The following is a 25601-nucleotide window of genomic DNA, read 5'->3' as shown; positions in this document are numbered from 1 at the left end:
GAAACATTGGTGAAAAAATGTGATAATGTAAAGAAACAAAGGAAAAACAACAAAGAAGATATATGCTATTGTTCCCCAAAGTGCCTTGGGTGAAACACTAGTCCCAAGAGAAAATCATCACTAAAAGGTTTCTGGGATCAAATAAATCTGGAGATTTTGACCAAGTGTCACCCTCTTTGGAGGTTCACAGTGCTTGGGAGCATATTGAAGGCTGACAAATCCCGCAGTGAGGAAATCTGGCTGTTTATTTAACCCGGCACTTCCCAAACTGCCCTGAGAACTCGTGTTTCCTGCAAAGTTGTATTTTACTGTATGGAAAGGAGTAAAGACAAAAAAAAAAAAGAACATAAGTGAGCATAACTGAAACTTTAGAAATTCTAACGGAATGGGAACGTGTATTATGCGTGATTTAATTCTATGTAACGTTAGCCCTCCATCTGGAGCAAGGACGGGAACAGTTCCAACAGACATGCACTGAACCCCTGTTCCTAGAACAGGACAATCAGGATGCCTTCTTTCACCCAAGCACAGAATCGAGTGACAGTGCAAGAAACAGAACCAAATGGAAGAGATTAAATCAAGCAGTTCAAGGCTTATCGGTAAGGAATGAAGGCTTACAATGCAGACACACAAAGACCGGACGCGGGCTTCCCTGGTGGCACAGTGGATAAGAATCAGCCTGCCAATGCAGGGGACACAGGTTCGATCTCTGGTCCGGGAAGATCCCACATGCCGCGGAGCGACTAAGCCTGTGCGCCACAACTACTGAGCCTGCGCTCTAGAGCCCGTGCTCCGCAGCAAGCGAAGCCACCGCAATGAGAAGCCCGCGCACCGCAACTGCGAGTGGCCCCCCTTGCCGCAACTAGAGAAAGCCCGCGTGCAGCAACGAAGACCCAACGCAGCCAAAAAAAAAAAAAAGACGAGATGCAGTGCTTCACTTGAGATCTGCCCTAGTCCTAGAAATACAGCCACCCACATTAATGTTTTGTGTGGGTTTGAAAGGAAAAACTCTTACTTCTTTTAAAAATAGAGGATTGTGGACAGAAACATAGAAGAGAAGGCCATGTAAAGACAGAGGCAGATATTGGAGTGATGCAGCCACAAGTTCGGGAACACCTAGAGCCACCAGAAGCTGGAAGAGGCAGGGAAGGGTCCTCCCCTAGAGCCTTCAGAGGGAGCGTATAACAGCCGACACCTTGATTTTGGACTCTAGCCTCCAGAACTGTGAGAAAATAAATTTCTATTGCTTTAAGCCAAAAGAGAAAAATAGGGTAGTTTTTATCTTTGTAGGATCAAAATTCACTCATTCATTCATTCATTCATTTAGTACAATTGATTGATTGCCTGTACGTGTCAGTCAGGGCTGAGGATGCAGGGTGAGCGAGTTGGGCTCCCTGCTGTGTTGGCTTTCACCATTGGGCAGAGGAGAGATGGAAACGACTACAGGCCAGTGGGATGGGTTCTTTGATAACGTGATGACTAGGGCTGCTGGACTGAACCCAGGATGCAATTTTAATTGAACCCAGCATATCCACTTTGATCCCTAGAGCAGTTAAATGGTGCTTTCTCAGTGGCTGAAACAACCCAACAGATGGTTGTTTGTAAAACCAAACATTAACTACTGCACTTGGTAACATATCTCTTCTGCTACAGGCCCTGGAAGCAGATATCAGACAACACTCTGGAAGGTGCTAAAAAACATCCAAAGATAAAATGTGGAAATTAGGATTTCAGTTTGTTTCAGTTTTGTTTTTTTTAATTTTTAAAAAATTGAAGTTTAGTTGATTTACAATGTTTCAGGTATACAGCAAAGTGATTTGGTTATACATATATGTATAGCCTTTTCCAGATTCTTTTCCATTATAGGTTATGACAAGTTATTGAATGTAGCTCCTTGTGCTGTACAGTAGGTCCTTGTTGTTTATGTATTTTATAAATAGTAGTGAGTATATATTAACCCCACATTCCCAATTTATCCCTCCCCCACTTTCCCCTTTGGTAACCATAAGTTTGTTTTCTGTGTCTATTTCTGTTTTGTAAATAAGTTCATTTGTATCATTTTTTTAGATTCCACATATAAGTGATATAAGTGATATCATATGATATGTGTCTTTCTCTGACTTACTTCACTTAGTATGATAATCTCTAGGTCCATCTATGTTGCCGCAGATGGCATTATTTCATTCTTTTTTTATGGCTGAGTAATATTCCAGTGTGTGTGTGTGTGTGTGTGTGTTGTACATACCACATCTTCTTTATCCATTGTCAATGGACACTCAGTTTGCTTCCATTTCTTGACTATTGTGAATAGTGCTGCTGTGAACATTGGGGTGTAGCTTTGGCACTGCCCTGCTTCTTAACTTCTGTCAAATACGTTGGATGCCGAGGTTGTTTGTGTGGATCACAGGAGCACTGGCCGGAATGGCGAATGGCTTTCAATTGCTTATTATATAAATGGGAAAATAGAAAACTACTCATGAAACCCCTTTCTGGTGAAGGAAGATTTCTGTCAAGTTACCTGTTCAGCCAAAGATGTGTTTGGGGAATTCGACCCCTTCAGAAAGGGAACATATATAGTCTCCTTGTTCCTGGCCACATTTTAATGTTGGCTGCATTTTAGCCTGTAAAGGTTCTCTACACAAATCCGTGGGGATACAGAGGCAACTCAATGTTGCCTTTGAGGAGTTCATGGTCTAGTGGGGGAAACAGGCATTTAAACAGATAAATACAGCAGAGTGATCTGCGCTGTAACAGAATCTGTACCGGGAACTGGGAGCACAGAGGAGGAAGCTCCTTTCTCCCCACCTGTGCCAAGGAGGTGGAATTTGAGCTGATCCTTGAAAGAGGACATGGAGTTTTCCAGGTGGAGAACATGGGGTGGATACTTTTAGACAGAGAAAGAAAAGCAGCTAGATGTGGGAGAATCTGGAATGTTGAGGGATGCACAGACGTTTCATGTGGATGAGGTGTGAGGCATGGAGGAGAGCTGTGCGGGGTGTGGGGAGTGGGGGACTGCACTAGGGGTTGGCCTGGTGGTGGGAGCCCTCGTGTGCCATGCCAGGAAGCTTGAGTCCCATCTTCTGGTCAATGGGAAGTCTCTGGAAAAGAACTGCATGACTAGATTTTGGGTTGTTTTACACACACATAGACAAATCTGGGTGGAAGAAAGTATCTAGACGAACACAGGAATGGAAAGTTGGCTTGATAACAGGTCATGAGAGATGCTCGGCCAAAGGAATCTAGACCAAGCATCCAGATCTCCAATACCTTCAGAGACCAGATAATAACAAATGTGTGAAGTCTCTGGGTATGATTGTTCTGTCTAAAGAATTCAAATTCAAAATGTCAAGAATGCGCTTTGCCAAACCAATCACGTGAGTGGCTGATATGACTTTGTGAGTCTGTGATCCCTGCTGTGGAGGATGGGGCGTCGGAGATGGCTTTTCACGAGGGGAACTGTAGCAGATGCTGTTGGTGATCTCTGCTAAGAACCCATTGGTTCACCCTGGGGGTCGTCTGCAGATAGCTCCCTCCAAGCTGATGGCTTCCTGCCTCTTTCTGCCTGAGAACATCCCCTGGCCAGGGAAGCATACCTGGCCACATATGGGGCCAGCGAGAAGTGTCAGGGCATTACTGCCCCATGAACAACCTTCAACCAGTGAGGACAGGAGTAGCTAGATAAGCACCCCCCAGTTCCTTGCTCCTTGATGGGCCAGTGCTGAAGTCTACACAGTTTCTCAAAGGGCCCCCAGCAGGACTTAGTCTCAATTGCCCATAGCAGTACTTCACTCATTAATGCCACTTCATTGGCTGTTTCAGGCAGGGTTACCTGGAAGACAGACCCGGAAGTGGAGATCTGCCTGCAGGAAGTTTATTGGGGAATTCCCTTGAGACCAACACCTACGAGGAAGAGAGGAGGCAGGATTGGGTAGAAGGAGGTGTTGAACTGCAGGGCACCTACAGCCTCAGAAGATCCCACAGGCAGCTCCAGAGCGAGGACAGCCCTTCAGAGTTGACCCACTTGAGATCAGGATGGGGGATGGGCCATTATATCCTCACATTGACTAGTCAGCGGATGTAGGCTGCCCCCAGGGGAGGATCGGGGTGCGGCTGCTCTCCTCTGCCCCGAGCAGTTCCCAGGGAGGGACTCAGCTGAGAGCCATCAGCTACCAATCCCCCTAGTAAGCTGGGAGGCTGAGCGTCTCAGGCCTGAGGGGGGATCTGGGCAGGGAGCCACAGCACCCACTATGTCCGGTGTCCTCCCTTCCCTGCCTTTCGTCTCACTCTCTCACCATCCTGAGGTCGTCTCCCAAATCAGCCACCTGCACCCAGATTCATGTCTCAGGGTCTGCTTTGAGGAAAACCCAAACAAAGACAGGAATCGTAGGAGCTGCACATTTGTTTCCGAAACCCAATCTGGTAGCAGTGTGTAAAATAGGTTGGAGGGCTGAGAGACTGCCTACATGGACCAGAGGAAAGATGACATCAGTCATCCATGTGAGAGGGATTACATTAAGAGGATGCCTAAGGGAAACAAGCTCAGTGAAAGTGAAACTGGCTCAGTGAAAATAAAGTATGCAAAGAAAGGAATGGTATGCAGATGAGAGAAGTTAATTTGGTTTTGGAATTTTTGCACTCAAGCGGCTGGTGTGCTGTCTGAGTAACGTTGTTTATCAGGCGAGTAGATATTCAGGTCAAAAGAGATAAACAGAAGAGTTGGGTACATGGCAGTGGTGGTTGAACCAATGGAAGATATTGTTAAGGGAGAGAGTATAGACATGGAGAAACCAACTAACAATCTCTGAGCATATACAGTGTACCAGACACTATCCTGCGGCGAAGTGCAGATCCGTAGAAAAGACCAACAGATACAAGATTAAAAAAAGGAGTCAGACAGTTGAGAATAGCACTCAGTGATGGCAAAATAGCAGCTCCACCAACCTCCACTCTTTCTCGCTCCACCTACTGCAGACATCACTCGTCGATCACCATGATTTTCTCCAGAGAGCTTGGATTTGCCTCAGCATCCTTCCCAACACCAGGAAGCAGCACTAATCGATCAGATTTGACCCTTGAGAGAAAAACTCTATGCTATCCTTGGCATCATGGAAGCCAAGAGAAGAAAGGCTTGCCCAAAGAAGAGGGTGGGTGGGAGCCATGTTCAGTACTAGAGAGGCAGATGAGAACAAAGCCTGAAAAAAGCCAGCTAAGTGAAGTGGAGGTCCTGAGACTGTGGAGAACAGTTTTAGGAGCAGCAGGACAGCGACCTGAGTTCAGGATTCAAGCAGATGCTAGCCTTTCCATCTGTTCTCTGCTCAAGGGAACACTGCACTCGGAGCAGGAAATCATCGAGCTCCTAGTAACCCGCTGTGATGCTCTATTCTTTATCTCGAGAAATAAAAACAATTAGATTTCACGAAGCAGTTAACAATTACGTCTTCTGTCTGGATAAAACTTTACTTAATTCTCCAAACCTGTTTTAAGAATACAATACACCCCTTATTTCTCAGAGACATTAGATTGGCCCATAAGCTGTATGCATTTTGTTTGCATGTTCCACGATTGCAGCGGGTGGGTGTTGGAAAGGGTTTAAAAAAAATCCCTAGTGGCTGCTGATGTGGGAAAAGCATTTGTCAACGGTATCTTCTGCTTTCTATATTTATGACATTTGACATAAAACACAGAAGATAAAACCAGAGACAGCGTGGAGGTGGCTCGCAGGAGAAAATGAATAAGGGATTCAGCCCCAGGAATCATCCCAGCTCTGGCTCTAATCTAGGTTTGACCTTGGGCCAGTTGCTTCACCTCTGTAGTCCTTTGTTTCTTCATCTAGAAAATGAGAGTCCCAGCCCTGGGCACTCTAGTTCAGAGAAAGACTATGATTCATCTCTGGCCAACCCACCTTTACCCCCAAATTCATCTGGTGGAGTCCTCATCAATAATTTATACCCACCTGCAGGTCAGCTCTGCATTATCAAGTTTCTCCGCCTTGTTCTGCTTTCAGTTGAATTAAAACTCCCTGTCCTCTGCCATCTGAAGACACCACCCAAAGTCTGCAATTTTACAGGTCAGAGTTGATGACATCTAAGGTGCTTTCAAAGTCCGACATTTCTAGGAAGGGACCATCCATATTAATTAAGTGCTGGCAGATCTTAGGATTCCTTAGTATTCTAAAATATGGGTAAGCTCACTCATCTGTGTACGCACGAGGAATTTGGATATAACTGCAGATCTGGTTACTGTATCAATTGGGCCGCATCCAAAGGCCACAATGCTCTGCTGCCTGAAATTCAAGTGTGTTCTTACACAAAATGTTGATGAATACCTAAAGAATTAAACTCCTGGCCAAAACCGTTAAAGTCATTGGGTAAACTTAAATGAAAGAACAGGGTATTATATTGTTGTTAATGATAAACCAGATGTCAGGGTTTCGTGCTGGCCCATGCATTTCTTTGAATCCTGTGCTATGAATCGCTGTGAAAGGATCCAGAGCTAGGAAAGAAGGGAAGCATCTTGACTCCCTCCAGAGATGCGCTTCCTTCAGAGCTGTGCCTTAGCCCAGGGAGAGGTAAGCTCTCGACTCTTGGCTCTTGGACTTGTCTTCTGCTTCTCTGCCCTCTCTTTGCATTCTTGTTCCTAGGGTCTGCTTCCTCTGGCCATCCCTCAAAGGCTGGTTCCTTAGGATTCTGTCATCGCCCTCTTCCTTCATTATGGTGTTACTCTTCCAAGACTCACTCATTTTCTGGACTTAAAATGCCCGTGTTGCGGATGAGACCTGTACATCCTCCTGGTCCCCAAGCATCCCCACCGGGAACACAAGTGGAAAAGCATGAGTTCACCTGCCCTCCACACAACTTGAAATCTAAGCTCTGTGAATGGCACCACCCAGCCTTCCTATGTTCTGACCTAGAAACCTGAATCCACCTCAGACTTCTCTCTTACCTCTAACCAGTGACCGGGTCCTTTCTGAGCCACTGCCTTTCTTCCCACTGCCGTTTTCTCTCCACGTCAGCTGCTCCTGCCTTGCTTTGTGCTCTCATCATCCCTCAGCTGAGCTCTTTCATGGCACTGACTGACCTTGACCTTGCCACCACCACCACCCCGCCCCCCGCCCTCTCCACTGGTCAGAGTGAGCTTTGTCAAAAGAAAATCAGATCGTGGTCTCCTCTCGCTGTGTCCTTCCTTGGCTCCACAGACAGGATCCTTCATTTCCACCCGCAGGAATGTCTTGCATCTTCCTGTGGCTGTTTCACACCTCTTCGCCTCATCTGCTGCCGCCTCTGCCTGGAGAGCCTGCTCCTTTGTCTGCCTGGTGGGCTGTTACTCATCCCTCAAGATGCAGCTCAAGTTGTACCTCTTCACCCAGCTTCACCGCAGCCCACCCTCTTCTCCACAAGCCACGCTGTCTCATTCTTGTCTCCAGCACGTACTGGGGGTCCTCATGTGATGGGACGCAGACAGTGGCTGCGACTGGAATCATCCGAAGACTTGCTCACCCTCGTGTCTGGCACGTGGGCTGGGAGGTCTCTAACAGCTGGGGCTCCTCAGGAGGCCTCTCTCTCTCTCTCTTTCTCTGTGTTTCTCTGTGGGAAAGTAGTGTGACTTCTTACACGGCAGCTCAGAACTCAGAAGGTGTATGGAGAGAGACAGACAGAAAGAGAGAGAGAGCCAGGCAGAAGCCAGTGAGCCTTTGATGACCCACCCTCAGAAGCCTCACAGCATCATTTCTGCAACATTCCCTTGGTCCAAGCTGTCACGAAGACCTGCCCAGGGAAAGGGGAGATGACAGAGACTCCATCTCTTGATGGGAGGATGGCAAGATTCTGGAAGAGCACATGGGTCTGGAAATACGGTTGTCAGCATTTTTGGAAAGTACCATCTACCACACTCTGTTAACAAGACTTCATCCTCCTGCGAGTTCTTCGTGGTCGGCATTCCTTTGAACAAACACCCTAGTCACTAACCCTTCTGCGTATCTATGACTGATGGACTTTGATGCTGGAAAATGCCATCCAGAGTCACTGTGAGATACCCGAATAACTGCTGAACCACCGGAGAGCCTGAGATTTTCAGAGTCACCCATGGATGCTATTCAGTTGCTCACCACTTGGAACTGAAAGAATTAGGGAGGCATTTTGGGTTCCCAGTGGATTTCGCCACAAAGCAACTCTATGGCCTTGGGCAGCCCGTGGTTTGTGGATTCCTCATGTAAAAACCGGAGCCTGACCTACATCCCGCCTGGAACCGATCTGTGGTTTGATCGGTATAAACGTGGTTCTGCCAAGTCCCAACAGTTACCACAGAGACATTTTCCACTCTGTGGCTCTTGACCTGGATTGTATAAGCCCTTCTTTCCTTGTGGGAACCAAAGGAACCAGAGGCCTGCTAACCATGGACACCTGGCCTAGGCAGAGACAGGGAGCAACCAACCCAAGGGAGAGGAGCCACTGGAGGGAGAGGAAAGATAGGGAACAGGCAGACTGATGACAAGGTTGTTGAAATTGGCCTTGGCTTAGCGTCACCAGGGCAGGTGACCTCAGCTGGTCTCGGTAGCAAGATAAGGAAACTTTAATAAACATGGCTTCAGCTTGTCTCTCTCTCTTTCTTTTTTCCCCCCAAGACAGGTGTTTCCCCCTCTTCTAGGGTATAGTATTTCACATAAATACACAAGGTTTGCCAAGCCAACTTCTCCCATGGAGGGGACCCTCGGGTGGTTGGAATTAAATCAGAATTTTTGTTGCTGACTTGGCTTGAGTTGATATTTGCCACATCTGGTTGAAACGAGAGGCAAATGTTTTCTGTTGTGCAAATGAATAATAATAACAAAAAAGCTGAAGAATCAAAAATCAACTCTGCATACAGACTTAGGTGGTTCAAAATTCCTGAAGGATTTTAGGAAAAAATTAATTTCTATGTTGTCACTTTAAGTAGCATCATGGTGTGTTCTTCAGGTTTTACCTTTTTACTGGACAAATGGCCAGGAAAATAATTATATAGAGAAAGAATCTAATGAAAATAGTTTTAGAAGAGGAGGAGCAGTCTTCTACCAAGTTGGGTTGATTCGTCGAAGTGCTGTTGACAAGCCTGGTATCCTTATCTCTTCCTATGGATTATTCATTTCAATCAGCATATTTTAAAAAAAGTTTGTTGGAGTGTAGTTGATTTACAATGTTCTGTTAGTTTTAGGTGTACAGCAAAGTGATTCAGTTATACATATATTCATTCTTTTTCAGATTCTTTTCTCATATAGGTCATTACAGAGTATTGAGTAGAGTTCCCTGTGCTATACAGTAGGTCCTTGTTGGTTCTCTATCTTATATATAGTAGTGTGTGTATGTTGATCCCAAGCTCCTGATTTATCCTCAAACAGCATATTTGAATGCTTTCCAGTAGACCAAGTACTGGGGATGGAACCACTAATAAAATGTTCTCCCTTCCCAAGTTTATTATGTCTCTTTTATATTATAAAATAACACATGTATATTAAAGAAAATTTGGAAAAAAATCCCCATTCTAATGTAATTGCTGTTAGAACGTTGATGTATTTTCTTCCTGGGTACATAAAATATGTATGTGGTTGTAATAATACTGAATATAAAAAATGTTATCCTCCTTTTTCTGAAAAAGACCATTTTATTAACGCTAGCAACTAGGATGCTAAAAGGCAGAGGGAGAAGTTTCTAGGAACATTCCAGAGTCAGGACCAGGTGGATAAACGAATGCAAATGAGGGCCTTGGGTGTTCTGCGAAATCACCTTCAGGGTTTTGTATGTTTGTTATTCTAAGATGTTCACCACCCCTCTCCCTCATTCTCTGCAACATACACCCAAAGCAGTATTGTCCAGGGTGTCAGAACTGAGGAGATGCTAATAATTTAGAGGCTTACACCACCCCTTAGAGCTACATTATGGCCCCAAAGAGCTTATCTAACTTTTAATGTCTTGTCCCCTGGGCTGCCTGAACCCACGTGATGAGTAGCCCCTAACTCCGTGGTCTGAGGGAGGAGTTGGCCTGCTGTCTTGTCCTTTCCTGGCATCACTGCAAATTCCTGTTCCTGTTAGAACTCAGAACATTTATGGATTTAAACTTTACAGAGGTTCTGTCCCTTCAGGTGAGTTTCTGCTGAGATCCGCAGGTATTAAATGGGCTGGTATAAGTGAGGTGCTTGTAACAGTGCCCGGCACCTAGGAAGTATACATGTGTTTGTCATTATTCTTACTAATAGTCCAAGGGTGGCAGGGCTTGGTGATTCATAAAAAGGGCTTTCGATGGATTCCACATTCACCCATCGGCTCTGAGTCTTCTTTCCAACAAAGTGAGAACTATGCTTTTAAATGTCCATCCCTGAAGGGTGCAGAGCCCCAGAGGCTGACACCATATATTAACACACAGAACAAACAGTCCAAACAAATGGTCAGGAGTGGAGGTGGTGGTCTTTCAGAGAATCTCTGTTCTTGGCAACACAACCTAAGGTCTGTTCTATCAAGGCAATTCCTGTAGGTCTCACCCAGACATATAACATTTGAGATTTCCTCTCTGAGACGATCAGGCTTCTTTTAAACCTAGTGCAACACATTGATTGTAGCATTTACTGAGCTCCTACTGTGTGCAGGGCTGTGGGCTAGGGGACAGGTGAGGTATTTGAGATCATTGTAACAAGACCTAAATTACATGTATCCATTAAGTGCCAGCTCACTATACCATCAGCTAATTTTATGCTCAGAGCGGTCTTCAAGGTAGAAATGATTAACCCCATCATATAAAAGGAGAAACAGAATCAAAGAGGTTAAATAATTTTTCCAAGCTCATATAGTAATGGCTACTGAAGGTAGGATTCAAACCTTTATCCCCTGGTTTAAACCGCACTTTTCTTCTTTTTTTAAACCACTATAGATTTCTTCTCTATCCTTAAGGGGGATCATAGCCTTGGAGAAACAATCAATTGCTGTCTTGTTACTTCAGCATCCCTATGTGTCCTTAATTTGAAAGGTTTTGAATCAAAATAAGTAACTAGATGGTATTATTTCCTGGATTGAAAAGCAGATGGGATTATAGATATTTCTTTGTTATTTCCAATTGATTTCCACTGAAGAAGCAGTTGATGCTCATTGAAGAAAATCTTTCAAATGCAGAAATTTATTAATACAAAAATAATTAGGTAGCCATAATTGGAGGTAATAATTATTAACATTTTGGTGTATACCTCATCTTATTTACGTCTGATAATTTGTTCATTAAGTTGATATCCTATTGCATTTTTTTCTAACTTAACATTATATCGTAAATATTACCCTGATATATCAATAGTTAAAGAATAGTTTGAATATTTCAATATTAAAATACCATTTTGATGACTTCCTAATATTCCATCATATGGATAGACCATAATTTATTGCTGTGTTCCTTAATTTCTTTACTTCTAGGGCCAAGGCCTTCATAGAGGAGTACACGTCTTGGTTTTGCACCAGGGTTCCTGTCTGAGGTGGGGGGAGGCTGGAATCCACCTGACATTCAGCTCCTGAGGACGTGCACCTGCACGGCCTGCAGGGTGGGGTGGGGGGGGCAGTGAGGCCAGAGAACATCCTCTAATTAGCACAAAGGCTTCAAGAGGCCAGCGGCAGCCTGGATGGTAGATAATACTCTGCTGAACTGAATACAGAAAGTTCTCGAGTATTATCTGCTATTGGCAGTTGCTCCCAGCAGAACTTTCTATCACCTGCATGAACATCTGTACCTCTTTTTTCAAATGAAAAAAGTTAAAAGTTCATATTACTGCAATTGATTTTTTTTTACTACTAATTCGACTGCACCATTTTTTCCCAGAGCTAGTTACTCACAATCATGGTTCTGCAGGGAATGAGAGATTTTTTTCCATTCCCTTTTATTTCCAAAATGCAGTGCCATGGGTACTTTAAACGTGATAAAAAATATACCCCCATTAAATATCGTTTTTAGCAATGGCAGTTATTATTGACTGAAAGTGTACTAATACAGTATACACAATAATGCCAAATATTCAGGTTTCTGTAATTCCAGGGAATTGATGGGACTTCTGTACCTTTGAGAGATGTGATTGTAATGCTGAACAGTGCAGAACTTTCCCTAAAACTGGTATTGGCAAGGGCAGAGGTCGTCCCAGTTTTAGAGTGTCCTGCTCCATTAGAGATGCTAATGCAGAATTGTAAAGGGGAAAACTAGTGGTGGTTATGATGATTCTTTTTAGATTAAGAATTGAAATGACATTTATCTTGGAAGTGTTTCTCTAGCTGCCTTCGCCACGAGAAACTTGTTGGACGATAAATCACCTAATACGTTTTACATGTCCCTGAGTTTTGGCTAATGTACCAATTTCTTTATTGAAACATCCATTTACATGATATAAATCAGCTCTGAGCACAGCTTGGAGACCAGACGCCCTGGTTGGGGTTACTGCCGCTGTCCCAGCTGGCATCTGGGAGCGGACCTTGAATCCTCTGCTTGGAGTGGAGAGGCTGCAAGCGTGCGGACAAGGGCTTGGTGCTTGCCTGGGGTCAGACTTGCATTTTCAACCAAGAAATGCCAGGGAAATAGAGATGAGTCATGACTTAATGGAAACGTTAAAAGTATGGACACTTGCCAGTAGACTGTAATGATAGCTACTTCATCTTCCTTTTCCACTAAGGAGTGTGAGTTTCAGACATTCCTAAAAGTTAAAGAAACACATGGCAGTAACAATAGTCTGTGAATCAGAATGGCGTCATGTAGTGCTTTGAAGAACTTCAATTTTAATTCAATTTGCACTGCAAGAATAAACGTTGGCCTTCACATAGAAAATTGATGTAAGATAAGCATTCTGAGTACTGTTCAATTGTTTTAATAGTGAAGTGTGGTGTGTGTGTGTGGTGGGTCAGCCTCACTACAGCTTGTCAAGGGTTATAAGGAGCTTTCTGTATGTTTTCTTTCTTTTTATCTTTGTAAGGTTTACGTGTCTGTGTAGTGAGCAGACCTGTGCCTAGGGTCTATTTTTCAAGCATTTGACAAGGCAGATAGAGGAAGCAGCAGAGTAAAATTTAGTGTCACTTATGAGTCAGGTGACTGTGATGAGTCACGTCAGCTCTTGAATGCAGTTTCTGCATCTGTAAAATAAGGATGCAAGTTATCAAAAGTATTAAAAGGTCAAAGTCCTACAGCAGTGTTGTTCACCACTAAATAGGGACAGGACATATCTCCATAACTTCCACAGGACAGGACTGGGAGTCGGTTCTTGTCCTCACACCCCAGCTCTCGCTGTTGTCACACGTTACAGACATAGAGCCAGGAACCTGGGGCTCTGTCGCTTCGTTACCACCTTAAGACTGAGAAATTCCTAAAACCCCAAGACCTACCGGGGCTCAGCTTTCTCAATAATAAATGAGGGGGAGGGACTGGGCACTGTTCAGGGTCCTTCTGGAGACAAACTTCTATGAGTCTGGAAATCAATGCAATAGAGCTAACAAATGGGATTCTGCTCCCTCACCTCTGGGGATCAAAAGAGATAATGACTTAGCACTTGGCATTTTGGCCAAATCTGCTGGCTTTTCCCCAGCCAGTGTTCTTCTCCTGTCTGGTTTTCCCCTTTCGATTTTGAGCTGTCAGACAGTTGATCAATGATATATACTTTGTATGTTTCGTTTTGTCAATAGAAGGTGATTTTAAAAGGCCACTTTTTCTTTTCCTGTAAACAAGCGCTTGCTTATGAGTCCAGAGGGGATTGATAGGAAGTATTGTGTTCTCTCAACATACACCACCCCCAATCCCCGTACCCGCACACCAACAGTGATGATGTGCTTTGAAAGTCCAAGAAAGAAGATGAGTTTTATTTATTTCAAAACTGCCACTCAGGCCCTTGGGCAGGGTCACTGGGGCTAACTCCTCAGCCCATGGGGTGCTGGACCTTATTCCCCTTTCCTGTATAAGGTTCTGATTCCATTTCAAACTTTCTGCCTTTAATGACGTCCAAGGGACCTATGCAAGCTTTCAATAGTGTGACTTTCCCAGTGCTTTGTCCTGGGTGCCTGTGATGGCCATGTTGTCCTTGCCTGGACTTTCTAGGGGTGGAAGGCAAGCATTCGAAGTACTGTTTTATTCTTTTAACAGTTAAGGGTGTGTGTGTGTGTGTGTGTGTGTGTGTGTATGTGTGTGTGTGTGTGTGTGTGTGTATCTGTGTGCTTTTCCAATCACAGAAAGTAGAGACTAAGTAACTCACCTTGTCTTCCTCCTAAAGTAAAGGTCATTTACTCATGATCAGGAGCAGAAAATCCTTTGTCTATTTCCCTCCTGTGTCCATGGACCATGTTGCCATCTGATAGGACATTTCAGTTGCAATGGTATGTAAATAGCTTTTGCTCTGACCCTGTCCCATCCACGTGGGGATGCAGGAGAGCCAACTCCTATCCCAGAAGAGCCTCCTGGCCCAATGCCCTGCTTTCAGCTTGCCTTTGACCTTGGGAGCCAAGGGCAGTCTGCCTTCTTCCATGCCTCCAGGATCCAAGATGCTACAGTGTTTTCCCATCACCTGCTGCAATGTCGAATGGGAACTTGTGTTTTTGAAGTGATGGTTTGGAAGAAAATGTTATTTTCTCCAACCCTGAAAAGACCATCTGAGCATTTCTAAGCACTTAGAGATAATTGTGTGGATGAATATCAGTGTAAATACCGCGTCTCCAATCAAGTAAAAAATAAGGGCAGGGGAGTAAAAGATGAGAACATCTTTCCACATAATAAACATTTTAAAAAGCCAAAAACTGTTTGAAAAAAATGTAAAAAAGCAAGACTCACCTGCCTAGCTTCAAATCCAGGATTTGAGCTGGAAAATCAATGGTAAGTTTTCCCAGCAACCGTAAGTCAGCCTCCTTCATAAAACTCCTTAATCCAAAATGCCCCTTCTGCTCCTGCCTGTACCGTTTACAGTAAGACCTTTTATTACAATTATGAGCATAGGACACGGGAATGTGTCTTATGTTTGGCAAGCAAAACTGTAATACTGTACGCAAGAATTGTCTTATTAAAATGCACATGCACTCAGACCTGAGATTTATTGGTCTTTTTTCTGGTTGCATTAAGTTCTTAAGCTGATTTTTGATATTACTCCTGTGGCATTTTAAAGCTTTTGTGCTTAAACTGCACATTCTGCTCCAAGCACAGATATTTCAAGATGAAGTAGGCAGTGTTTCATGGAATTTCAAAGAGATAGGGTGGCTAGATGATGAATGAATGTATTTACCATGTAACAGAGGAATGAAATGGGCCAAGATTTTTCTCCTGAAACCAGGCTTTTTTACCCTCCAATAATATATTTTAATATTTCCTCTTCTTTGGGACAATGTATGTATGGCAGACTGTGCTTTACTCTTTTATTTTTCTTGACTTAGGGTCAGAGGGACAACTCGTATGAACAGGGTCACCAACCTCGGCTACTTGGCTTTCTGTGCCCTTTCCTGTCTGCTGGCATCTGTGTTACATTACTCCTGGGGACGTTTCAATGGCTTCGTTGAAGTTCTTCCTCTCCTTTTTGTTCAGTTTCCTTCCTTTAGCAGATCACTTGGTAATGGCTTTGAAATCTCTATGTTATTTGTTCTCATCCCTTGACCAGCCTGCAGTGTTTCCGGAGGTAATCTGATGAATTGGCTTGAATAGCTCAATTTGGAGAATAGCTAACAGGCAAGGGAAGAGATGGGTATGACTAACAGAGATGGCGGAGGCCCCTCCTTAAACCAATATATACAGCGAGGGAGGGGCCGGGTGTCAGGGAACACGGGGCCGCTAGGACTAATGTTGCTGAGTATTAAGTGTTGCCATTCTTAGAACTGAGGCAAGAAGAGGGAATGAGAATCCATGTTGCCGTCCCAGGCCGTCTTGTGGGGGGAGAACTCTCCATTTATTGTTTCACTGTTATTACCCTTGGAAAGAGGAAGTGTTGTCTGTGTTTTGCCTGGTGCTGCAAAATCAAATTAACATCGACCTGAGCCGTGCTACAGGCTACAAGTGAAGTGGAGGTGCATCTAGGGGTGCAGGCGAGCACTAGCTCTGGGTAGAAGAGGTTTAGAAGCAATTGGTAACCGCAGTGGAATTTCTAACACAAAATAGCCTGTGATCAATTATCTGATAAATGTGACCTTGAACAGGTCTTCCGAGGTCATTGTCAGCAAGGAGGGGACAGAGCTGGGGCCCCAAGGATGGGAGGACTGAGATGGTGAAGGGGGAACTGAGACATTCTGGGTAAGAGGGTGGCAGCAGCAAAGTAGAAGGAGCCCCAGCCAGGGGTTAGGAGACCTGACTTTTCACCTGTACTCCATGTCTGTGCTCCAGCGTCCTGTGTGGCACGGGGCAAGCTACAGACCTTTCTGAAGTTTTGTTTCCTTAACAGTGAATGGAGTAGTTAGGTGATTCATTCATTCAAGGGATATTTTTTGAGCACCTGCTGTGTATCAGGCACCGTGCTAAGCACCAGGGGTGCAAGAGTGAGCAACATTGATTCATGCCTTCAAAGCGGGTAGTCTTCTGGGGGAAAATCACAAGTCATCAGGCGCTCAGATTACGGGGAGTTAAGTCCCGTGACTGAGAACAGTAAGATACGATGGGAATACTAGGGGGAGAAGCCTCCCAGGGAGGAGGTATTAGAGCTGAGATTGAAACGTAGGTAGAGGTTGGGTAGCAAAGGTGAGATGGCGAAGGGTCTTCTGAACCCGGGAGCAACACTCCTGTTTGACGGGAACGTAAAGTTCAAAATGGTAGAAGCACAGAACTCTGGCGCTCTGGAGTGTGTACAGGATATTGAGTATAGCTCCCTGTGCTATATAGTACGTCCTTGTGGTTAATCTAGTGTGTACAACATAGTGGACGCTGTGTAATGTTAAGAAGACCCAGCAAGTTCTACCATGAACAGAAGTGCTACTAACTAGCTGTGTGAACTTGAACAACTCTCTTTACCTCGTAAAACCTAGTTTCTTAGTCTGTAAAATGGGATACTAATGGCATGTACCTCATTGGAATATTGTGGATTAAATTAGATGATGTAGGTTAAACTTTTAGCGTAGTGCCTGGAATGTAGCAAAGTTTTATAAATATTCATTGCTGAATTCTCATTGTCTTTATCCCTTCGGGGCTCCAGGGATCCTGTGAGTCAGCAGACGCCTTGCCCCTAGGGCCAGCTCACAACTTTCCCAATCACTGCAGCCCTCTCTGGGGAGTCGAAGTTCTCCATAATATCAGTTTAAGAAATTTCCGTGGGATTAATTCGGGAGCAGATGCTTGCACTGCCTTAGCTTTCCCCCCTGTTTCTAGGAGTTACTGATTTAGGTTCATTTTTCCCTAGTATTTTCGCTCGTATTATTGTATCTAGGCATTTCCTATGTGGAATCCAGATAAAATATTGGTATATGTAGTTCTATCCTTATGAATAATATGGGTTTCTATCTCTATTGTTTTGACACAATGACCAATGAATAATTAGAACAACTGGGAAGGCTTGGAAAAATAATGTACTTTCTGCTGTTTAAAATTATTTTTGTCATCACTTTTCTCCTTGGCACTAAGGATAGAGTTATACCTGTATCTGCCTTCCCTCCCCCAAGTACAAATCTTACTTTTAGGTTGTTTGAAAGGTTAATTTGGCCTTTAAATGTGTTCCTTTAATTTTTTACTTCTACCACAAGTGATTTCTAAGATCGTCCTATCAGAGAAATGCAGCACTCTTAAAACTCTACTTTATTCTGGATAGACCACTTCCTATGTATTTGTGGAAAAGGTGGCACAATTTTTAATCGAGTATGTACATTTTAAGGAACTGCAAACATGCTGTAAGTGTGAGCGGTTTTGAGAATCGAATCATATTCAAAACTTAAGGACCCTCAAAGACATATTCAACGCTTTCTGGATTTCCCGGCCCTCCATACTCTGACCTTGAATAGTTCTTCGTTTACAGTTGACCCACGATCCAGCAGCAGCAGATGTATGAAATGTTGCAATAGCAAAAGGGGTTTACAATGGTTTGTGCTCTTTATCAGTGACTTGAACAGCATTCATTCATCAGGATACACCAAAGCTCAGTAATGCAGATCTGGAGGAAGCAGGAACTGAAACAGGCAGTTTAATCTGAGGCCAGGTGGCTCTGTCTAGAATTTAGACACACACGGGATTTCTTTAAATGTGGCGCACTTGGTTTGATTTAATCCCCACTTTCTCCTCCATCCACACTATGGCCTTCTAAATGACTTCGGTTAAGCACAGTCTACTGTTCCTTCAACAAGAAGAAAGGAAAGCAATGGAAAATCTGGCAAGATGAATTGAATATGAGTCAATGCTTGGACTACTGGAAGTGAAAGACACGTCCAGAAATAAAAAAAAACCCTTTCAGCAAATTGAGAGCATTGATTGAACTTTGCAAGGAAGTGTTTCTTTCGTATTTTTCTTTTTTGATGTCAGAGGTATTGAAATCAAGAGAGTAAATAAAAAACATTGAGTAAGGATGATGGCTATGGATGGTGGCATTACAAGTCTTACTTGTAACTGAGTGTGGAATAATCAGGGTAGAAGCCTATGGGGGGTTGTTCTCTTAGAATCCATCCTAATGGGAGCTAGGCTGGGGGCACGGGGCTGGGGGCTTTATAGGCACAAAACCACAGAGCTACGCCCCAGCTCGGAATCAGAGTTAACTCTTTCTTGTGGTTTGGTTTTCCGTTTCAGTGCCCATGCCCAGTTCCCGCTGGTACCCACAGGATCGTCCCTTCTTATTGGCTTGGTTGCTTGCAGCGGGTCTGGCGCCCGGGACCAGCGGCCCCAGGTGGGAGTCTCGGCAGGTCTTTCTAGGAGGTGGTGCTTAGCTTTTCTTTGTTTTCAGTCTCCATCTTGATGAAAAGCTAGTAATGTTTTCACTATCAAAGAACACCTAGAGCCATATGTTATAGACTGGTTCCATGTTCTAGCATGTTTTGAAAAGTTACACTTTTTTCTTCTGGAAGTTTGAAGGGTCACTGGGACATGGGTGTGCATGGGGCGTGTTCCCCTCCCCCATGTTATATTTAGAACCTGTGCTGTTAGTTCATTTCTACCCAAACGCTACAGGCACTGTGTCCCTGATTCTGTTCCAAGCGCCCCTAACAGTGTTCCCTAACAATTAGCTGCATTTGTGGCTAATTGCAGCTCAGTGCTTGGAATAAACATTTCAGTTCACTTCTCAGGGGCTGACAGATTGGAGCTGCTGTACTCAGTTTCTTGTTTTATATTGTCATCAGCATTACCAGGCAGCTTTTTTGGAAGATGGACATGTACTTAGATACAGATCGCTTACCCTCTAGAAGATCGTTGTTTTAGAACTTCATACTTGGAATCCAACCTGGAGATTCTGATTCAGTGAATCTGGGATGGGGCCCAGGAATTTGTAGTTTTAACAAGTATCTTGGGTGATTCTTATCATCAGAGAAGCCTGGAAAACACTGCTTTATTGTATACTCGACTTTCCTGTTCTCTCTCCCACCCCAATCACATAGACCTGCGAAATATTTGCATGTTGTCTTTGTAATGAAGCTGTATGCTTCTATTTGGCAGCGTGAATATAACATGGCGATTTTGAGCCCTTGTGATTTTTTTAAAATGGAGTTTTACCAGATCAGTCTTCTTGACACATTTAATTCACTGCTTGCTCCTTTATGAACTTCGAGTTGTTAAACAACTCTGATGTCTTCGCTTCTGTTTTTGTTTTTTTTAATCGGAAATTTAGTTCATTAGAAAAACCTGCTAAGGCAGCTGTTCAAAGTAGTGATTGATGTTCTTTTCAATTAAAAATTGGGAGGAAGGGAGAAAATGGGAAGTTGTTTCATTGCTATAGGGGTTCAGTTTTCCAAGATGAAAAGAGTTCTGGAGATTGATTGCACAACAGTGTGAATATACTTAACACTACTGAAATGTACACTTTAAAATGGTTAAGATGGTTCATTTTATGTTATGTGGTTTTTTTACCACAATTTTAAAAAGTTTTGGGGAAGTGAACACAGGTTTATTGTCCAGATAAAGGACAGAAAATGAACATATGTACCTCTGATTTGGCCAGGCACTGTGTTAAGACCTTTTCTACTTTTTTAGTTTATTATTCTAGTCTTTAAATGACCCTGTCCCAGTTACACAGATAAGGAAATAGAAGGTCACTGAACTCAAAGGCCAGGGTCACTCAGATGTAGAGCCCAGGGTTCTGCCCAGCTCTGCCCACCTCCACACTCATGCTCTTTCTGGTTGTAAACTTCTGCCCTACCTAGGTTCCCTGACTCTTTCTGGAGCTTCAGAGACGCATGAGTCCTGTGCAGCACACCTAGGCTGGAGGGGACCTTCTTCAGACACATCTCTGTGCAGTGAGCTTCTCCAATGGATGTCCACTCTGGGTTCCCCAATCTTGTGAGCTGGTAAGATTTGATGTTGGCAAACTAGGAAAGTTTAAGGCTTACCTTTAACAATTCTTTAGCTATGAGGGACTCTCTAAAGGGATGAGTTGAGAATGACAGAAGCCCCAGTTTGGAATGATGTACATACAGTTCACCAATCCCCTTGACCAGTCCTGGGTGCATAACCGATGCCCACCAAAGCTCCCTGGGATTCGCTGTAGTCTGGTGATAGCTTCAGGCTCTGGGTACCACTGGGAAACCCTTAGCCCACAGTGGCTGAAGGTAATGTCTCTGTCATGTCCCATCGGGACCTTCCCTCCCTTGTCATGGTTTTCTGTCACTGCCACCCCTCCTCTCTGTACCCTGCAGGTCAGAATCAGAATGCTCTCATTGACAGATCAGAGCTTTCTTACTATCTGCAAAAGCTTCCGTGCATCTGAACGCAGTGGCATCAAGTTTAGAATTTAATGTCCTGGTTTCATTAACTATATTTCAATGACTCTAGGGACTGCCTTCCCTAATTATGCCTACTCAGCTCTGTGCCATTGCTGGAACTTCTCCTATGTATTTGCTGCAATATGAGTCTCTTTTTGTCTCCTTTCTCTTTGACAACCCCCTGCCCACTCCACCAATAAAAGAGAACAACTTTTACGATGAGGGCTTCCTGGAGAATCTATTCCATTGGACAGAAGGATTTGACAAGTCTGTGCTCACCATCAAACTTGACCTTCTGCTTCTATCCACTTAGGACCTGTATCCTGCCTGCCATCTGTTTTTCTACCATGATCTCATCTTTTATAAGTCACTTTACCTCTCTGGGTCCCACTTACTCATTTATTAAATGAAGGTCCCTTCTAGCCTGAGCATTCCAGGATTGCACTAATTTTTCCCTCTATTCCCAAGTTTATCACCCCTGGAATGCCTCTCTTTACTTGGAGCTCTGGTAACAAACAACAGGCAGTGTTGACCCAGCCCACTCTTGGCTTCTCCTACCACGACCCCAAAGACACTCTGGCACCTCCCGGCCTCTGGGGCCAAGATGACTTGATTCTTCTTGATGCAGGTGGAGGCTGGAGCTTTGTTTTAGGAAGTGGCTCAGAATGACTGAATCAGAGCTCAGGAAATTCCAGTACTGACCTCACAGTGACTGGTATCAGAGGAGCCCTAATGATACACGCTGCCCCAATGTCCTTATTCACATTCCTTTGCAAGTCCCTACTTGTAAAATGAGGTTACGGTAATACCATGAAAACTTAAACTTAGCTTCAATAACTTCTATCTTTTGCTGACAATCAATACTTTTCTTAAACAACTTTTCTTCAGTTCCAGCTGGTTTTGAGGAGTAGGGCTTTTCCCCCCACCCCCCCACAGAGTTTTAAGAAATGCTTCCTCAGCAAATTGAGAATAAGAAGGTATATAAAATGTTGTCTCTCACTATCTCCAGGACTCATTCCAAAGTGTTAGTTTAGAAACTTTTGTAATTCAGATGAAAGTTTCAGAAAAATGACAACATATAAAAAAGTCTGCAGGATCATTCCATAGTAGTCAAAACTGAAAACAGTCAGAACCAACATCTTTAAAGATGCCAGTAAAGTTGGTGATGGGTGTAGCTATGTCGTGGGTACCATGACCCATGGGAGAGACTGAGGAGTGTGTTCCTTCTCAGTTATGGACTATTAGAGACCACTCAGCCTTTACATGATGGGAGTGCTTGCAATGACAGAGCATAAATTCTTAAAGCAATCTTTTTTTTCCATTAATGTATTGGGTTAGCCAAAAGTTTCGTTCAGTTCTTTTTCCGTAAGATGGCTCTAGTAGCACTTAGTTGTCTTTAACTTCATTCGAAACAATTTTGTTAGATTGTGACAGCTGTCATATCAGCGTGCATTTAAAAAGAGGCTTATCAAAATCGGTGAATTTTTGTGTAGCCATTTTAATATTGAAGATGGAAGAAAAAAAGCAACATTTTTGGCCTGTTATGCGTTATTATTTCAAGAAAGGTAAAAATGCAAAAAAAGATTTGTGCAGTGTACGGAGAAGGTGCTGTGACTGAAGGTGTCAGAAGTGGTTTGTGAAGTTTCGTGCTGGAGATTTCTTGCTGGACCATGCTCCCGGTCGGGTAGACCAGCTGAAGTTGATAGAGATCAAATCAAGACATTAACTGAGAACGATCAATGTTATACCAGGCGGGAGATAGCCGACATACTCAAAATATCCAAATAAAGCACTGAAAATCATTAGCACCAGCTTGGTTATGTGAATCGCTTTGATGTTTGGGTTCCACATAAGTTAAGCGAAAAAAACCTTCTTGACCATATTTCCACATGCGATTCTCTACTTAAACGTAATGAAAACGTTCCATTTTAAAAACAAATTGTGACAGGCAATGAAAAGTGGATACTGTGCAACAATGTGGAACAAAAGAGATCGTGGGGCAAGTGAAATGAACCACCACCAACCACACCAAAGGCCGGTCTTCATCCAAAGAAGGTGATGTTGTGTATATGGTGGGATTGCAAGGGAGTCCTCTATTATGAGCTCCTTCCAGAAAACCAAACGATTAATTCCAACAAGTACTGCTCCCAATTAGACCAACTGAAAGCAGCACTTGACGAAAAGCGTCCAGAATCAGTCAACAAAAAACACATAATCTTCTATCAGGATAACTCAAGACCCCATGTTTCTTTGATGACCGGACAAAAACTGTTACAGCTTGGCTAGGAAGTTCTGATTCATCCCCTGTATTCACCAGACATTGCACCTTTGCATTTCCATTTATTTCGGTCTTTACAAAATTCTCTTAACGGAAAAAATTTCAATTCCCTGGAAGACTGTAAAAGGCACCTGGAACAGTTCTTTGCTCAGAAAGATAAAAAGTTTTGGGAAGATGGAATTATGAAGTTGCCTGAAAAATGGCAGAAGTTAGTGGAACAAAAGGGTGAATACGTTGTTCAATAAATTTCTTGGTGAAAATGAAAAATGTATCTTTTATTTTTACTTAAAAACCGAAGGCTATAACTGATTCACTTTGTTATAAAGCAGAAACTAACACACCACCGTAAAGCAACTATACTCCAATAAAAATGTTAAAAAAAAAAAACCCCAAAAAAACCGAAGGCACTTTTTGGCCAACCCACTATTTGTTAATGATTCCTTGTTGATTCTGTATTGATTTATTGATTATGAATTTCATTCATTCCTGTACTTATTCATTCAAAATCATCCCTGAATTCTACCTGCCATGTGTCAGACTCTGGATGGAGCTCTGGCATTAATTAGAGCACTGAACAAGGCAAGGAAGCTCTCTGACTTCACAGAGCTTGCATTTGAGAGGAGGGTTATAAACCGACTAGTAAATGAATTGAATAATAACAGATTTTGATAAATGCCACAAAACAATTAACATGGTATAACATTAATAGTCAAGCTAGAAATCACTGAAATCCTAATTTGCTTACCCCTTTGGTTTTCTGATTCTCTACTTTCTTTTCCATTGTTCCTCCAGACCAAGAGTTCCCTAACTCAAGTTCAAGTAACTAATGATCAGAAAACAAACAAGTAAATGCCTAAGGGAGCGGTTTTTGTGGTTGCAGATAAACAGGCCTCCTCACTAACCACTTCTACGTAGTACCTTTCTTGCATTTTGGGAATCTTCAAAGTAGGCCATTTTTAAAAAGTCACAGGATCCTCATTTAAAAGAAAAATTTTGATATATGTATAAAATTACGGTTCAAGACAGTTTAAAAAAAAGGTTTATATTTGACATAGCTCCATTCAAATTCATGATGTTAATTTTCTGAAATAACATTGGCAAGAAAAGATGAGAAATAAAATCAACCAACATCTAAACTGGGGGCTTACAAAGAGCTTTATGATTTCACCATGGAAAAAACAACTTGTTCCACTGTTCCCCACCCTCTGTCCTTTGTTCTGGCCTGGTTTTCTGGAACTCCCAGTTCTGATCTGGGTTTTCCTACTGATTGGTGAACACCAGCAAAGCATTTGCCTTCCGTGTCTGCTTATCTCGAATTTGTCTCATTTGTGTACATGTTGCCTGGTTTAGATGACTCCAACCTGTAACAATGCTCTCTCTATGGGTTTCTGTTATTGTTCTGTATCTTAGAATATAAGTTAGAATTGCCTGTGTATTTTAGTGCTATCTTCAATTTTTGTTTTTGCTGCAAAATAATTAAAAAATAATGAGATTTGTACAAATGAAATTTAACAATCACGCTTCTCACCATAAAGCCCGTGCCAAGGCAATAAATTATAACGAGTGTTTAAAACAACCCGTCTGGTATTGAGGAAACCAAGCGGCTCTTTTCAAGTAGAAGAAAGACAGGAGAGGTTTTCTATATTAATGAGAACTCTACTTTAATTCTGTTGGGAGGGCTGCCGATGGCATACAAGGCTGTGTTTTATTGGGCTGAACATCTGTCACTGGCTTACAGAGCTGTTAATCATTCATTTCCTATTCAGACTTATCAGTATTCATTAAAAACTCTCCATTTGAGCAAGTTTTTCCCAGAAGGAAAAAGTAGCCTATTTCGGGGTCTTAGGTTTTTTTCTTTTCTTAAAAAAAAAGTTCAATTTTAAACATATTTTTCAGCCAGCAGCAAGCAGCAACTGGCAACAGGAGGTGGGAGCTTGTCATACCTGCAGATGACCAAGCAGCTTGTCCCTAGGGAAGGTTTAGTGTTGGTAGGGGCAGGATTCAAAATTAAAATTTAAAGTCACCAATTTCCATCTTGATTCCTCACCTCCAAGATAATTTCAAAGTCGGTGCAAATGGCATTCCATTAGCATCTCTCAAGAGTCTTGCATATGTTTCTTGGGAGGTTGTAGGAAGCCTGAGCCGAAGTCCCTGGATGGTTAGGGCAGCCCTCTCATGGCCTCACTTAACTTGGGAATCCAGGCACACACACAGTGTCTGAAGGTCTAAACAGAAAATAGGATGTCCTGCTCCAGCAAAAATCGAATGATTTTCCATATCTGCAGCAGAAAACTAATCCAGCAGCGATTTATTCCGCCAGACCCACTTTGCAGCTCTGACGTGTATTGAAAATGCAGGAAATATGCACTGTAATCCATGGTTGCTTATTTCCCATTTATGAGACACGACTATTCCTAATGTCACCTGTATGGTCATTACCATACATCATCATACCCACAGTCTCTCAATGATTCAGAGAGGAATTAGTGTACACTGCA

At 43.1% G+C, this 25601-nt stretch overlaps 1 long non-coding RNA gene across 2 annotated transcripts in view; it reads left to right on the top strand.

Moving 5' to 3' along the window:
• Positions 1 to 25601, top strand: part of LOC309651748 — an 80134-nt gene that overhangs the window by 13145 nt on the left and 41388 nt on the right. Inside the window, exon 2 of one of the 2 annotated variants that reach the window (XR_014258358.1) lies at positions 20268 to 20411. This is a non-coding gene — a long non-coding RNA (uncharacterized lncRNA). Of the gene's footprint in view, positions 1 to 11135; positions 20412 to 25601 lie in introns of those variants that run through there. The other variant, XR_014258359.1, reaches the window with a different exon arrangement.

Source organism: Balaenoptera physalus, assembly GCF_965194825.1.
Source record: "Balaenoptera physalus genome assembly, chromosome: 21".
NCBI lineage: Eukaryota > Metazoa > Chordata > Mammalia > Artiodactyla > Balaenopteridae > Balaenoptera > Balaenoptera physalus.
This window is presented reverse-complemented; position numbering and strand designations above follow the sequence as displayed.